This window comes from Mixophyes fleayi, unplaced genomic scaffold (assembly GCF_038048845.1).
Source record: "Mixophyes fleayi isolate aMixFle1 unplaced genomic scaffold, aMixFle1.hap1 Scaffold_1667, whole genome shotgun sequence".
Classification (NCBI taxonomy): domain Eukaryota; kingdom Metazoa; phylum Chordata; class Amphibia; order Anura; family Limnodynastidae; genus Mixophyes; species Mixophyes fleayi.
The window spans coordinates 24,847-37,500 of NW_027446023.1; the positions used below are offsets into that span (position 1 = coordinate 24,847).

General features: G+C 43.9%; 43 pseudogenes; all 43 read right to left on the reverse strand.

The window, feature by feature from the left end:
* Positions 1-795: 795 nt before the first annotated feature.
* On the reverse strand, positions 796-913 carry LOC142116519 (5S ribosomal RNA; annotated as a pseudogene).
* A 92-nt stretch (positions 914-1,005) lies between these two features.
* On the reverse strand, positions 1,006-1,124 carry LOC142116459 (5S ribosomal RNA; annotated as a pseudogene).
* Positions 1,125-1,226: 102 nt separating this feature from the next.
* LOC142116511 (5S ribosomal RNA) lies at positions 1,227-1,345 on the reverse strand (annotated as a pseudogene).
* A 79-nt stretch (positions 1,346-1,424) lies between these two features.
* Positions 1,425-1,542, reverse strand: LOC142116426 (5S ribosomal RNA; annotated as a pseudogene).
* Positions 1,543-1,634: 92 nt separating this feature from the next.
* LOC142116400 (5S ribosomal RNA) lies at positions 1,635-1,753 on the reverse strand (annotated as a pseudogene).
* Positions 1,754-1,845: 92 nt separating this feature from the next.
* LOC142116408 (5S ribosomal RNA) lies at positions 1,846-1,964 on the reverse strand (annotated as a pseudogene).
* A 63-nt stretch (positions 1,965-2,027) lies between these two features.
* Positions 2,028-2,146, reverse strand: LOC142116507 (5S ribosomal RNA; annotated as a pseudogene).
* A 275-nt stretch (positions 2,147-2,421) lies between these two features.
* On the reverse strand, positions 2,422-2,540 carry LOC142116481 (5S ribosomal RNA; annotated as a pseudogene).
* A 91-nt stretch (positions 2,541-2,631) lies between these two features.
* Positions 2,632-2,749, reverse strand: LOC142116467 (5S ribosomal RNA; annotated as a pseudogene).
* A 305-nt stretch (positions 2,750-3,054) lies between these two features.
* LOC142116522 (5S ribosomal RNA) lies at positions 3,055-3,172 on the reverse strand (annotated as a pseudogene).
* A 95-nt stretch (positions 3,173-3,267) lies between these two features.
* Positions 3,268-3,386, reverse strand: LOC142116402 (5S ribosomal RNA; annotated as a pseudogene).
* A 305-nt stretch (positions 3,387-3,691) lies between these two features.
* Positions 3,692-3,809, reverse strand: LOC142116487 (5S ribosomal RNA; annotated as a pseudogene).
* A 95-nt stretch (positions 3,810-3,904) lies between these two features.
* On the reverse strand, positions 3,905-4,022 carry LOC142116439 (5S ribosomal RNA; annotated as a pseudogene).
* Positions 4,023-4,374: 352 nt separating this feature from the next.
* Positions 4,375-4,493, reverse strand: LOC142116491 (5S ribosomal RNA; annotated as a pseudogene).
* Positions 4,494-4,795: 302 nt separating this feature from the next.
* On the reverse strand, positions 4,796-4,914 carry LOC142116479 (5S ribosomal RNA; annotated as a pseudogene).
* Positions 4,915-5,005: 91 nt separating this feature from the next.
* On the reverse strand, positions 5,006-5,123 carry LOC142116534 (5S ribosomal RNA; annotated as a pseudogene).
* Positions 5,124-5,217: 94 nt separating this feature from the next.
* LOC142116535 (5S ribosomal RNA) lies at positions 5,218-5,336 on the reverse strand (annotated as a pseudogene).
* Positions 5,337-5,428: 92 nt separating this feature from the next.
* Positions 5,429-5,547, reverse strand: LOC142116422 (5S ribosomal RNA; annotated as a pseudogene).
* A 299-nt stretch (positions 5,548-5,846) lies between these two features.
* On the reverse strand, positions 5,847-5,964 carry LOC142116524 (5S ribosomal RNA; annotated as a pseudogene).
* Positions 5,965-6,043: 79 nt separating this feature from the next.
* LOC142116437 (5S ribosomal RNA) lies at positions 6,044-6,162 on the reverse strand (annotated as a pseudogene).
* Positions 6,163-6,239: 77 nt separating this feature from the next.
* On the reverse strand, positions 6,240-6,358 carry LOC142116436 (5S ribosomal RNA; annotated as a pseudogene).
* Positions 6,359-6,449: 91 nt separating this feature from the next.
* On the reverse strand, positions 6,450-6,567 carry LOC142116450 (5S ribosomal RNA; annotated as a pseudogene).
* A 68-nt stretch (positions 6,568-6,635) lies between these two features.
* LOC142116475 (5S ribosomal RNA) lies at positions 6,636-6,753 on the reverse strand (annotated as a pseudogene).
* A 91-nt stretch (positions 6,754-6,844) lies between these two features.
* LOC142116490 (5S ribosomal RNA) lies at positions 6,845-6,962 on the reverse strand (annotated as a pseudogene).
* Positions 6,963-7,054: 92 nt separating this feature from the next.
* Positions 7,055-7,172, reverse strand: LOC142116468 (5S ribosomal RNA; annotated as a pseudogene).
* A 302-nt stretch (positions 7,173-7,474) lies between these two features.
* On the reverse strand, positions 7,475-7,593 carry LOC142116520 (5S ribosomal RNA; annotated as a pseudogene).
* A 94-nt stretch (positions 7,594-7,687) lies between these two features.
* On the reverse strand, positions 7,688-7,805 carry LOC142116469 (5S ribosomal RNA; annotated as a pseudogene).
* Positions 7,806-8,100: 295 nt separating this feature from the next.
* Positions 8,101-8,219, reverse strand: LOC142116489 (5S ribosomal RNA; annotated as a pseudogene).
* A 94-nt stretch (positions 8,220-8,313) lies between these two features.
* Positions 8,314-8,432, reverse strand: LOC142116458 (5S ribosomal RNA; annotated as a pseudogene).
* Positions 8,433-8,528: 96 nt separating this feature from the next.
* LOC142116465 (5S ribosomal RNA) lies at positions 8,529-8,646 on the reverse strand (annotated as a pseudogene).
* Positions 8,647-9,162: 516 nt separating this feature from the next.
* On the reverse strand, positions 9,163-9,280 carry LOC142116404 (5S ribosomal RNA; annotated as a pseudogene).
* A 291-nt stretch (positions 9,281-9,571) lies between these two features.
* Positions 9,572-9,690, reverse strand: LOC142116493 (5S ribosomal RNA; annotated as a pseudogene).
* A 92-nt stretch (positions 9,691-9,782) lies between these two features.
* LOC142116460 (5S ribosomal RNA) lies at positions 9,783-9,901 on the reverse strand (annotated as a pseudogene).
* A 306-nt stretch (positions 9,902-10,207) lies between these two features.
* Positions 10,208-10,326, reverse strand: LOC142116446 (5S ribosomal RNA; annotated as a pseudogene).
* A 91-nt stretch (positions 10,327-10,417) lies between these two features.
* LOC142116416 (5S ribosomal RNA) lies at positions 10,418-10,535 on the reverse strand (annotated as a pseudogene).
* A 300-nt stretch (positions 10,536-10,835) lies between these two features.
* Positions 10,836-10,953, reverse strand: LOC142116466 (5S ribosomal RNA; annotated as a pseudogene).
* A 79-nt stretch (positions 10,954-11,032) lies between these two features.
* On the reverse strand, positions 11,033-11,151 carry LOC142116438 (5S ribosomal RNA; annotated as a pseudogene).
* A 77-nt stretch (positions 11,152-11,228) lies between these two features.
* LOC142116476 (5S ribosomal RNA) lies at positions 11,229-11,347 on the reverse strand (annotated as a pseudogene).
* Positions 11,348-11,438: 91 nt separating this feature from the next.
* Positions 11,439-11,556, reverse strand: LOC142116457 (5S ribosomal RNA; annotated as a pseudogene).
* A 68-nt stretch (positions 11,557-11,624) lies between these two features.
* Positions 11,625-11,742, reverse strand: LOC142116483 (5S ribosomal RNA; annotated as a pseudogene).
* An 89-nt stretch (positions 11,743-11,831) lies between these two features.
* Positions 11,832-11,950, reverse strand: LOC142116521 (5S ribosomal RNA; annotated as a pseudogene).
* Positions 11,951-12,044: 94 nt separating this feature from the next.
* On the reverse strand, positions 12,045-12,162 carry LOC142116470 (5S ribosomal RNA; annotated as a pseudogene).
* Positions 12,163-12,457: 295 nt separating this feature from the next.
* LOC142116444 (5S ribosomal RNA) lies at positions 12,458-12,576 on the reverse strand (annotated as a pseudogene).
* Positions 12,577-12,654: the final 78 nt, after the last annotated feature.

The following is a 12,654-nucleotide window of genomic DNA, read 5'->3' on the forward strand; positions in this document are numbered from 1 at the left end:
TGCAGTCCAAAAACAACGCTTTTTTACACTCCTGTCTCCCTTTCTCTTGGAAACAATGACTTACATCAATCCTTTTACATAATTCTTATTTCTCATGACATTTCTAACATTGCCCACAATTATCAACTTTCTAATTCTTTCTGAGCAAGAGAAATCGCAAAATATAGTCATTTCTTCATTGCCGTCCAAAAACAACGCTTTTTTACACTCCTGTCTCCCTTTCTCTTGGAAACAATGACTTACATCAATCCTTTTACATAATTCTTGTTTCTCCTGACATTTCTAACATTGCCCACAATTATCAACTTTCTAAGTCTTTCTGAGCAGTAGAAATCGCAAAATATAGTCATTTCTTCATTGCCGTCCAAAAACAACGCTTTTTTACACTCCTGTCTCCCTTTCTCCTGGAAACAATGACTTACATCAATCCTTTTATATAATTCTTGTTTCTCATGACATTTCTAACATTGCCCACAATTATCAACTTTCTAAGTCTCTCTGAGCAAGAGAAATCGCAAAACAGTCATTTATTCATTGCCGTCCAAAAACAATGCTTTTTTACACTCCAGTCTCCCTTTCTCTTGGAAACAATGACTTACATCAATCCTTTTACATAATTCTTGTTTCTCCTGACATTTCTAACATTGCCCACAAATATCAACTTTCTCAGTCTTTCTGAGCAGGAGAAATCGCAAAACATAGTCATTTCTTCATTGCAGTCCAAAAACAACGCTTTTTTACACTCCAGTCTACCTTTCTCTTGGAAACAAGAGAGAAAAAAAAATGAAAAAAAAAAACCTACAGCACCTGGTATTCCCAGGTGGTCTCCCATCCAAGTACTAACCAGGCCTGGCCCTGCTTAGCTTCCAAGATCAGATGAGATTGGGCATGTTCATGGTTGTTCACTGTAGGTATTGCTTGCCTACTGACCTACATCTCTTATACATCTCAACACCAGCATTGAAGGAAGCAGGAACAAGAGAGAAAAAAAAACGGAAAAAAAAAAACCTACAGCACTTGGTATTCCCAGGTGGTCTCCCATGCAAGTACTAACCAGGCATGGCTCTGCTTAGCTTCCAAGATCAGACGAGTTTGGACTTGTTCAGGGTGGTATGGCTGTAGGTACTGCTTGCTTACTGGCCTACTGCCATACATCTCTTATACATCTCAACACCAGCATTAAAGAAAGCAGGAACAAGAGAGAATAAAACACGAAAAAAAAAGAAAACCTACAGCACTTGGTATTCCCAGGTGGTCTCCCATGCTTGTACTAACCAAGCCCAGCCCTGCTTAGCTTTCAAGATCAGATGAGATTGGGCTTGTTCAGTGTGGTGTAGCTGTAGGTATTGTTGGCCCACTGACCTACATCTCAACACCAGCACAGAAGGAAGCAGAAACAAGAGAGAAAAAAAAATGAAAAAAAAAACCTACAGCAACTGGTATTCCCAGGTGGTATCCCATCCAAGTACTAACCAGGCCCGGCACTGCTTAGCTTCCAAGATCAGAAGAGATTGGGCATGTTCAGGGTGGTTGACTGTATGTATTACTTGCTTGCTAACCTACATCTCTTATACATCTTAACACCAGCATTGAAGGTAGCAGGAACAAGAGAGTTAAAAAAATGACAAAGAAAAAGCCTACAGCACCTGGTATTCCCAGGTGGTCTCCCATCCAAGTACTAACCAGGCCTGGCACTGCTTAGCTTCCAAGATCAGATGACATTGGGCTTGTTCAGGGCGGTGTGGCTGTAGGTATTGCTTACCTGCTGACCTACATCTCTTATACATCTCAACACCAACATTGAAGGAAGCAGGAACAAGAGAGTTAAAAAAATGACAAAGAAAAAGCCTACAGCACCTGGTATTCCCAGGTGGTCTCCCATCCAAGTACTAACCAGGCCTGGTGCTGCTTAGCTTTCAAGATCAGATGAGATTGCGCTTGTTCAGGGTGGTGTGGCTGTAGGTATCACATTTCAACACCAGCATTGAAGGAAGCAGGAACAAGAGAGAAAAAACCCCGAAAAAAACAACCTATAGCACCTGGAGTTCCCAGGTGGGCTCCCATCCAAGTACTTACCAGGCCCAACCCTGCTTAGCTTCCAAGATCAGACGAGATTGGGCTTGTTCAGGGTTGTGTGGCTGTAGGTACTGCTTGCTTACTGACCTACATCTCTTATACATCTCAACACCAGCATTGAAGGTAGCAGGAACAAGAGAGAAAATAAAATGAAAAAAAAAAACCTACAGCACCTGGTATTCCCAGGTGGTCTCCCCTGCTTAGCTTCGAAGATCAGACGAGATTGGGCTTGTTCAGGGTGGTGTGGCTGTAGGTATTGTTTGCCTAGTGACCTACATCTCTTATATATCTCAACACCGGCATTAAAGAAAGCAGGAACAAAAGAGAAAAAAAAACCCAAAAAAACCCCTACAGCACCTGGTATTCCAAGGTGGTCTCCCATCGGAGTACTGACCATGCCCTTTCCTGCTTAGCTTCCAAGATCAGACGAGATTGATCTTGTTCAGGGTGGTGTGGCTGTAGATATTGCTTGCCTACTGACCTACATCTCTTATACATCTAAACACCAGCATTGAAGGAAGCAGGAACAAGAGAGAAAAAAAAAACGGAAAAAAAAACCTACAGCACCTGGTATTCCCAGGTGGTCTCCCATCCAAGTACTAACCAGGCCTGGCCCTGCTTAGCTTCAAAGATCAGATGAGAATGGGCATGTTCATGGTGGTTGACTGGAGGTATTGCTTGCCTACTGACCTACATCTCTTATACATCTCAACACCAGCAATGAAGGAAGCAGGAACAAGAGAGAAAAAAAAACGGAAAAAAAAAACCAACAGCACCTGGTATCCCCAGGTTGTCTCCCATCCAAGTACTAACCAGGGATGGCTCTGCTTAACTTCCAGGATCAGACAAGATTGAGCTTGTTCAGGGTGGTGTGGCTGTAGGTATTGCTTCCCTACTGACCTACATCTCTTATACATCTCAACACCAGTATTGAAGGAAGCAGGAACAAGAGAGAAAAAAAACCAGAAAAAAAAAAACAACCTACAGCACCTGGTATTCCCAGGTGGTCTCCCATCCAAGTACTAAGCAGGCCCGGCCCTGCTTAGCTTCCAAGATCAGACGAGATTGGGCATGTTCAGCGTGGTTGACAGTAGGTATTGCCTGCCTACTGACATACATCTCTTATACATTTCAACACCAGCAATGAAGGAAGCAGGAACAAGAGAGAAAAAAAAAACGAAAAAAAAAAACAACCTACAGCACCTGGTATTCCCAGGTGGTCATCTATCCAAGTACTAACCAGGCCTGGCCCTGCTTAGCTTCCAAGATTAGATGAGATTGGACTTGTTCAGGGTGGTGTGGCTGTAGGTATTGCTTGCTTACTGACCTACATCTCTTATACATCTCAACACCAGCATTGGAGGAAGCAGGAACAAGAGAAAAAAAATAACGAAAAAAACAAACAAACAAACAGCACCTGGTATTCCCAGGGGTCTCCCGTCCAAGTACTAACCATGTCTGGCCCTGCTTAGCATCCAAGATAAGATGAGATTGGGTATGTTCAGGGTGGTTTACTGCAGGTATTGCTTGCCTACTGACCAACATCTCTTATATATCTACACACCAGCATTGAAGGAAGCAGGAACAAGAGAGAAAAAAAAATAGAAAAAAAAAAAACCCACAGCACCTGGTATTCCCAGGTGGTTGCCCATCCAAGTACTAACCATGCCCAGCCCTGCTTAGCTTCAAAGATCAGACAAGATTGGGCTTATTCAGGGTGTTGTGCCGTAGGTATTGCTTGCATACTTACTGACCTACATCTCTTATACATCTCAACACGGACATTGAAGGAAGCAGGAACAAGAGAGAAAAAAACCCGAAAAATATAAACCTACAGCACCTGGTATTCCCAGTTGGTCTCCCATGCAAGTACTAACCAGTCCCGGCCCTGCTTAGTTTACAAGATCAGATAAGATTGGGCATGTTCAGGGTGGATGACTGTAGGTATTGCTTCCCGACTGACCTACATCTCTTATACATCTCAACACCAGCATTGAAAGAAGCAGGAACAAGAGAGAAAAAATAACGAAAAAAAGAAAAAACGACAGCACCTAGTATTCCCAGGTGCTCTCCCATCCAAATACTAACCAGGTCCAACCCTGCTTAGCTTCCAAGATAAGACGAGAGTGGTCTTGTTCATGGTGGTGTGGCTGTATGTATTGTTTGCCTACTAACCTACATCTCTTATACATCTCAACACCAGCATTGAAGGAAGCAGGAACAAGAGAGAATAAAAAACGAAAAAAAACAAACCTACAGCACCTGGAAGCAGAGAGAAAAAAAACCGAAAAAAAAAAAAACCCACAGCACCTGGTATTCCCAGATGCTCTCCCATCCAAGTACTAACCAGGCCTGGCCCTGCTTAGCTTTCAAGATTAGATGAGCTTGGACATGTTCACGGTGGTGTGGCTGTAGGTATTGCTTTCTTACTGACCTACATCTCTTATACATCTCAACACCGGCATTTGGAAAGCAGAAACAAGAGAGAGAAAAAAACGAAAAAATAAAACCTAAAGCACCTGGTATTCCTAGGTGCTCTCCCATCCAAGTACTAACCAGGCCCAGTCCTGCTTAGCTTTCAAGATTAGACAAGATTGGGCTTATTCAGGGTGTTGTGCTGTAGATATTGCTTGCCTACTTACTGACCTACATCTCTTATACATCTCAACACGGACATTGAAGGAAGCAGGAACAAGAGAGAAAATAAAACGAAAAAAATAAACTACAGAACCTGGTATTTCCAGGTGGTCTCCCATCCAAGTACTAACCAGGCCTGGTCCTGCTTAGCTTACAAGATCAGACGAGTTTGGGCTTGTTCAGGGTGGTATGGCTGTAGGGATTCCTTGCCTACTCACCTACATCTGTTATACATCTCAACACCAGCATTGAAGGAAGCAGGAACAAGAGAGAAAAAAAACCGAAAAATATAAACCTACAGCACCTGGTATTCCCAGTCGGTCTCCCATCCAAGTACTAACCAGGCCTGACCCTGCTTAGCTTTTAAGATCAGATGAGATTGGGCATGTTCAGGGTGGATGACTGTAGGTATTGCTTACTTACTGACCTACATCTCTTATACATCTCAACACCAGCATTGGAGGAAGCAGGAACAAGAGAAAAAAAATAACGAAAAAAACAAAAAACAAACAGCACCTGGTATTCCCAAGTGGTCTCCCAACCAAGTACTATCCAGGCCTGGCCCTGCTTAACTTCCAAGATAAGACGAGATTGGGCATGTTCAGGGTGGATTGGCTGTATGTATTGTTTGCCTACTAACCTACATCTCTTATACATCTCAACACCAGCATTGAAGGAAGCAGGAACAATAGAGAATAAAAAACGAAAAAAAACAAACCTACAGCACCTGGTATTCCCAGGTGGTCTCCCACCCAAGTACTAAACATGCCCAGCCCTACTTAGCTTCAAAGATCAGACGAATTTGGGCTTGTTAAGGGTGGTGTGGCTGTAGGTATTGCTTGCTTACTGACCTACATCTCTTATACATCTCAACACCAGCATTGCAGGAAGCTGGAACACGCGAGATATAAAAACGAAAAAAAAAAACCTACGGCACCTTGTATTCCCAGGTGGTCTCCCATCCAAGTACTAACCAAGCCCAGTCCTGCTTAGCTTCCAAGATGAAATGAGATTGGGCACGTTCAGGGTGGTTTATAGTATGTATTGTTTGTCTACTGACCTACATCTCTTATACATCTCAACACCAGCATTGAAGGAAGCAGGAAAAAGAGAGAAAAAAAACGAAAAAAATAAACCTACAGCACCTGGTATTCCCAGTTGGTTTCCCATCCAAGTACTAACCAGGCCCGACCCTGCTTAGCTTCAAAGAACAGATGAGATTGGGCATGTTCAGGGTGGATGACTGTAGGTATTGCTGACGTACTGACCTACATCTCTTAGACATCTCAACACCAGCATTGGAGGAAGCAAGAACAAGAGAAAAAAAACAAACAAACAGCACCTTGTATTCCCAGGTGGTCTCCCATCCAAGTACTAACCAGGTCCAGCCCTGCTTAGCTTCCAAGATCACACAAGATTGGGCTTGTTCAGGGTGGTGCGGCTGTAGGTATTGTTTGCCTACTGACCTACATCTCTTATACATCTCAACACCGGCATTGAAGGAAGCAGGAACAAGAGAGAAAAAAAACCTACAGCACCTGGTATTCCCAGGTGGTCTCCCATCCAAGTACTAACCAGGTCTGGCCCTGCTTAGCTTCCAAGATAAGACGAGAGTGGTCTTGTTCAGGGTGGTATGGCTGTAGGCACTGCTACCCTACTGACCTACATCTCTTATACATCTCAACACCAGCATTGAAGGAAGCAGGAAGAAAAGAGAAAAAAAAACGAAAAAAAAAAACCTACAGCACCTGGTATTCCCAGGTGCTCTCCCATCCAAGTACTAACCAGGCCCGGCCCTGCTAAGCTTCCAAGATCAGACGAGATCGGGCATGATCAGGGTGGTTTACAGTAGGCATTGCTTGACTACTGACCTACATCTCAACACCAGCATAGAAGGAAGCAGGAACAAGAGAGAAAGAAAAAACTGACAGCACCTGGTATTCCCAGGTGGTCTCCCATCCAAGTACTAACCAGGCCCAGCCCTGCTTAGCTTCCCAGATCAGACAAGATTGGTCTTGTTCAGGGTGGTTGACTGTAGGCATTGCTTGCCTACTGACCTACATCTCTTATACATCTCAATACGGACATTGAAGGAAGCAGGAACAAGAGAGAAAAAAACCCGAAAAATATAAACCTACAGCACCTGGTATTCCCAGTTGGTCTCCCATCCAAGTACTAACCAGGCCCGAACCTGCTTAGCTTCCAAGATCAAATGAGATTGGGCATGTTCAGGGTGGATGACTGTAGGTATTGCTTACCTACTGACCTACATCTCTTATACATCTCAACACCAGCATTGGAGGAAGCAGGAACAAGAGAAAAAAAATAACGAAAAAACAAAAACAAACAGCACCTGGTATTCCCAGGTGGTCTCCCATGCAAGTACTAACCAGTCCCAGCCCTGCTTAGCTTACAAGATCAGATAAGATTGGGCATGTTCAGGGTGGATGACTGTAGGTATTGCTTCCCGACTGACCTACATCTCTTATACATCTCAACACCAGCATTGAAGGAAGCAGGAACAAGAGAGAAAAAATAACGAAAAAAACAAAAAACGACAGCACCTAGTATTCCCAGGTGCTCTCCCATCCAAATACTAACCAGGTCCGGCCCTGCTTAGCTTCCAAGATAAGACAAGAGTGGTCTTGTTCAGGGTGGTGTGGCTGTATGTATTGCTTTTCTACTGACCTACATCTCTTATACATCTCAACACGGACATTGAAGGAAGCAGGAACAAGAGAGAAAAAAAACGAAAAAAAAAAAACTATAGCACCTGGTATTCCCAGGTGGTCTCCCATCCAAGTACTAACCAGGCCCGGCCCTGCTTAGCTTACAAGATCAGACGAGTTTGGGCTTGTTCAGGGTGGTATGGCTGTAGGGATTACTTGCCTACTCACCTACATCTGTTATACATCTCAACACCAGCATTGAAGGAAGCAGGAACAAGAGAAAAAAAATAACGAAAAAAACAAAGAACAAACAGCACCTGGTATTCCCAGGTGGTCTCCCATCCAAGTATTAACCAGGTCCGGCCCTGCTTAGCTTCCAAGATAAGATGAGATTGGGCATGTTCAGGGTGGTTTACTGCAGGTACTGTTTGCCTACTGACCAACATCTCTTATACATCTAGACACCAGCATTGAAGGAAGCATCAACAAAAGAGAAAAAAAAACTTAAAAAAACAAAAACCTACAGCACCTGGTATTCCCAGGTGGTCTCCCATCCAAGTACTAACCATGCCCTGCCCTGCTTAGCTTCCACAATCGCGCTTATTCAGGGTGTTCTGCTGTAGGTATTGCTTGCATAATTCCTGACCTACATCTCTTATACATCTCAACACGGACATTGAAGGAAGCAGGAACAAGACAGAAAAAAAAACGAAAAAAAAAACTACAGCACCAGGTATTACCAGGTGGTCTCCCATGCAAGTACTAACCAGGCCTGGTCTTGCTTAGCTTACAAGATCAGATGAGTTTGGGCTTGTTCAGGGTGGTATGGCTGTAGGGATTCCTTGCCTACTTACTGACCTACATCTCTTATACATCTCAACACGGACATTGAAGGAAGCAGGAACAAGAGAGAAAAAAAACCAAAAAAAATTAACTACAGAACCTGGTATTTCCAGGTGGTCTACCATCCAAGTACTAACCAGGCCCAGCTCTGCTTAGCTTACAAGATCAGATGAGTTTGGGCTTGTTCAGGGTGGTATGGCTGTAGGGATTCCTTGCCTACTTACTGACCTACATCTGTTATACATCTCAACACCAGCATTGAAGGAAGCAGGAACAAGAGAGAAAAAAAAAACGGAAAAAAAAACCCTACAGCACCTGGTAATCCCAGGTGGTCTCCCATCCAAGTACTAACCAGGCCCAGCTCTGCTTAGCTTCCAAGATCAGACGAGTTTGGGCTTGTTCAGGGTGGTTTACTATAAGTATTGCTTGCTTCCTGACCAACATCTCTTATACATCTCAACACCAGCATTGAAGGAAGCAGGAACAAGAGAGAAAAAAAAACGAAAAAAAAAAACCCTACAGCACCTGGTATTCCCAGGTGCTCTCCCATCCAAGTACTTACCAGGCCTGGCCCTGCTTAGTTTTCAAGATTAGATGAGCTTGGACATGTTCACGTTGGTGTGGCTGTAGGTATTGCTTTCTTACTGACCTACATCTCTTATACATCTCAACACCGGCATTGAAGAAAGCAGAAACAAGAGAGAGAAAAAAAAACGAAAAAATAAAACCTACAGCACCTGGTATTCCCAGGTGCTCTCCCATCCAAGTACTAACCAGGCCCGGTCCTGCCTAGCTTTCAAAATTAGACAAGATTGGGCTTATTCAGGGTGTTGTGCTGTAGGTATTGCTTGCCTACTTACTGACCTACATCTCTTATACATCTCAACACGGACATTGAAGGAAGCAGGAACAAGTGAGAAAATAAAACGAAAAAATTAAACTACAGAACCTGGTATTTCCAGGTGGTCTCCCATCCAAGTACTAACCAGGCCTGACCCTGCTTAGCTTTCAAGATCAGATGAGATTGGGCATGTTCAGGGTGGATGACTGTAGGTATTGCTTACTTACTGACCTACATCTCTTATACATCTCAACACCAGCATTGGAGGAAGCAGGAACAAGAGAAAAAAAATAACGAAAAAAAAAAACAAACAGCACCTGGTATTCCCAAGTGGTCTCCCAACCAAGTACTATCCAGGCCTGGCCCTGCTTAACTTACAAGATCAGGCATGTTCAGGGTGGATTGGCTGTATGTATTGTTTGCCTTCTAACCTACATCTCTTATACATCTCAACATAGGCATTAAAGAAAGCAGGAACAAGAGAGAAAACAAAAACAAAAAAAAAAAACAACAGCACCTGGTATTCCAAGGTGGTCTCCCATCGAAGTACTGACCATGCCCAGTCCTGCTTAGCTTCCAAGATCAGACGAGATTGATCTTGTTCAGGGTAGCGTGGCTGTAGGTATTGCTTGCCTACTGACCAACATCTATTAAACATCTCAACACCAGCATTGAAGGAAGCAGGAACAAGAGAGAAAAAAAAACGAAAAAAAAAAAACCCACAGCACCTGGTATTCCCAGGTGCTCTCCCATCCAAGTACTAACCAGGCCCGGCCCTGCTTTGCTTTCAAGATTAGATGAGCTTGGACTTGTTCAGGGTGGTGTGGCTGTAGGTTTTGCTTGCTTACTGACCTACATCTCTTATACATCTCAACACCGGCATTGAAGAAAGCAGAAACAAGAGAGAGAAAAAAACGAAAAAAAAATAAAACCTACAGCACCTGGTATTCCTAGGTGCTCTCCCATCCAAGTACTAACCAGGCCCGGTCCTGCTTAGCTTTCAAGATTAGACAAGATTGGGCTTATTCAGGGTGTTGTGCTGTAGGTTTTGCTTGCCTACTTACTGACCTACATCTCTTATACATCTCAACACGGACATTGAAGGAAGCAGGAACAAGAGAGAAAATAAAACGAAAAAAATAAACTACAGAACCTGGTATTTCCAGGTGGTCTCCCATCCAAGTACTAACCAGGCCTGGCCCTGCTTAGCTTACAAGATCAGACGAGTTTGGGCTTGTTCAGGGTGGTATGGCTGTAGGGATTCCTTGCCTACTCACCTACATCTGTTATACATCTCAACACCAGCATTGAAGGAAGCAGGAACAAGAGAGAAAAAAAACCGAAAAATATAAACCTACAGCACCTGGTATTCCGAGTCGGTCTCCCATCCAAGTACTAACCAGGCCTGACCCTGCTTAGCTTTTAAGATCAGATGAGATTGGGCATGTTCAGGGTGGATGACTGTAGGTATTGCTTACTTACTGACCTACATCTCTTATACATCTCAACACCAGCATTGCAGGAAGCTGGAACACGCGAGATATAAAAACGAAAAAAAAAAACCTACGGCACCTTGTATTCCCAGGTGGTCTCCCATCCAAGTACTAACCAAGCCCAGTCCTGCTTAGCTTCCAAGATGAAATGAGATTGGGCACGTTCAGGGTGGTTTATTGTATGTATTGTTTGTCTACTGACCTACATCTCTTATACATCTCAACACCAGCATTGAAGGAAGCAGGAAAAAGAGAGAAAAAAAAACGAAAAAAATAAACCTACAGCACCTGGTATTCCCAGTTGGTTTCCCATCCAAGTACTAACCAGGCCCGACCCTGCTTAGCTTCCAAGAACAGATGAGATTGGGCATGTTCAGGGTGGATGACTGTAGGTATTGCTGACGTACTGACCTACATCTCTTAGACATCTCAACACCAGCATTGGAGGAAGCAAGAACAAGAGAAAAAAAACAAACAAACAGCACCTTGTATTCCCAGGTGGTCTCCCATCCAAGTACTAACCAGGTCCAGCCCTGCTTAGCTTCCAAGATCACACAAGATTGGGCTTGTTCAGGGTGGTGCGGCTGTAGGTATTGCTTGCCTACTGACCTACATCTCTTATACATCTCAACACCGGCATTGAAGGAAGCAGGAACAAGAGAGAAAAAAAACCTACAGCACCTGGTATTCCCAGGTGGTCTCCCATCCAAGTACTAACCAGGTCTGGCTCTGCTTAGCTTCCAAGATAAGACGAGAGTGGTCTTGTTCAGGGTGGTATGGCTGTAGGCACTGCTTCTCTACTGACCTACATCTCTTATACATCTCAACACCAGCATTGAAGGAAGCAGGAAGAAAAGAGAAAAAAAAACGAAAAAAAAAAACCTACAGCACCTGGTATTCCCAGGTGCTCTCCCATCCAAGTACTAACCAGGCCCGGCCCTGCTAAGCTTCCAAGATCAGACGCGATCGGGCATGTTCAGGGTGGTTTACAGTAGGCATTGCTTGACTACTGAACTACATCTCAACACCAGCATAGAAGGAAGCAGGAACAAGAGAGAAAAAAAAATCCAACAGCACCTGGTATTCCCAGGTGGTCTCCCATCCAAGTACTAACCAGGCCCAGCCCTGCTTAGCTTCCAAGATAAGACGAGAGTGGTCTTGTTCAGGGTGGTTGACTGTAGGCATTGCTTGCCTACTGACCTACATCTCTTATACATCTAAACACGGACATTGAAGGAAGCAGGAACAAGAGAGAAAAAAAACGAAAAAAAAAAACTATAGCACCTGGTATTCCCAGGTGGTCTCCCATCCAAGTACTAACCAGGCCCGGCCCTGCTTAGCTTACAAGATCAGACGAGTTTGGGCTTGTTCAGGGTGGTATGGCTGTAGGGATTACTTGCCTACTCACCTACATCTGTTATACATCTCAACACCAGCATTGAAGGAAGCAGGAACAAGAGAAAAAAAATAACGAAAAAAACAAAGAACAAACAGCACCTGGTATTCCCAGGTGGTCTCCCATCCAAGTATTAACCAGGTCCGGCCCTGCTTAGCTTCCAAGATAAGATGAGATTGGGCATGTTCAGGGTGGTTTACTGCAGGTACTGTTTGCCTACTGACCAACATCTCTTATACATCTAGACACCAGCATTGAAGGAAGCATGAACAAAAGAGAAAAAAAAACTTAAAAAAACAAAAACCTACAGCACCTGGTATTCCCAGGTGGTCTCCCATCCAAGTACTAACCATGCCCAGCCCTGCTTAGCTTCCACAATCGGGCTTATTCAGGGTGTTCTGCTGTAGGTATTGCTTGCATAATTCCTGACCTACATCTCTTATACATCTCAACACGGACATTGAAGGAAGCAGGAACAAGACAGAAAAAAAAACGAAAAAAAAAACTACAGCAACTGGTATTCCCAGGTGGTCTCCCATCCAAGTACTAACCAGGCCTGGCCTTGCTTAGCTTACAAGATCAGATGAGTTTGGGCTTGTTCAGGGTGGTATGGCTGTAGGGATTCCTTGCCTACTTACTGACCTACATCTCTTATACATCTCAACACGGACATTGAAGGAAGCAGGAACAAGAGAGAAA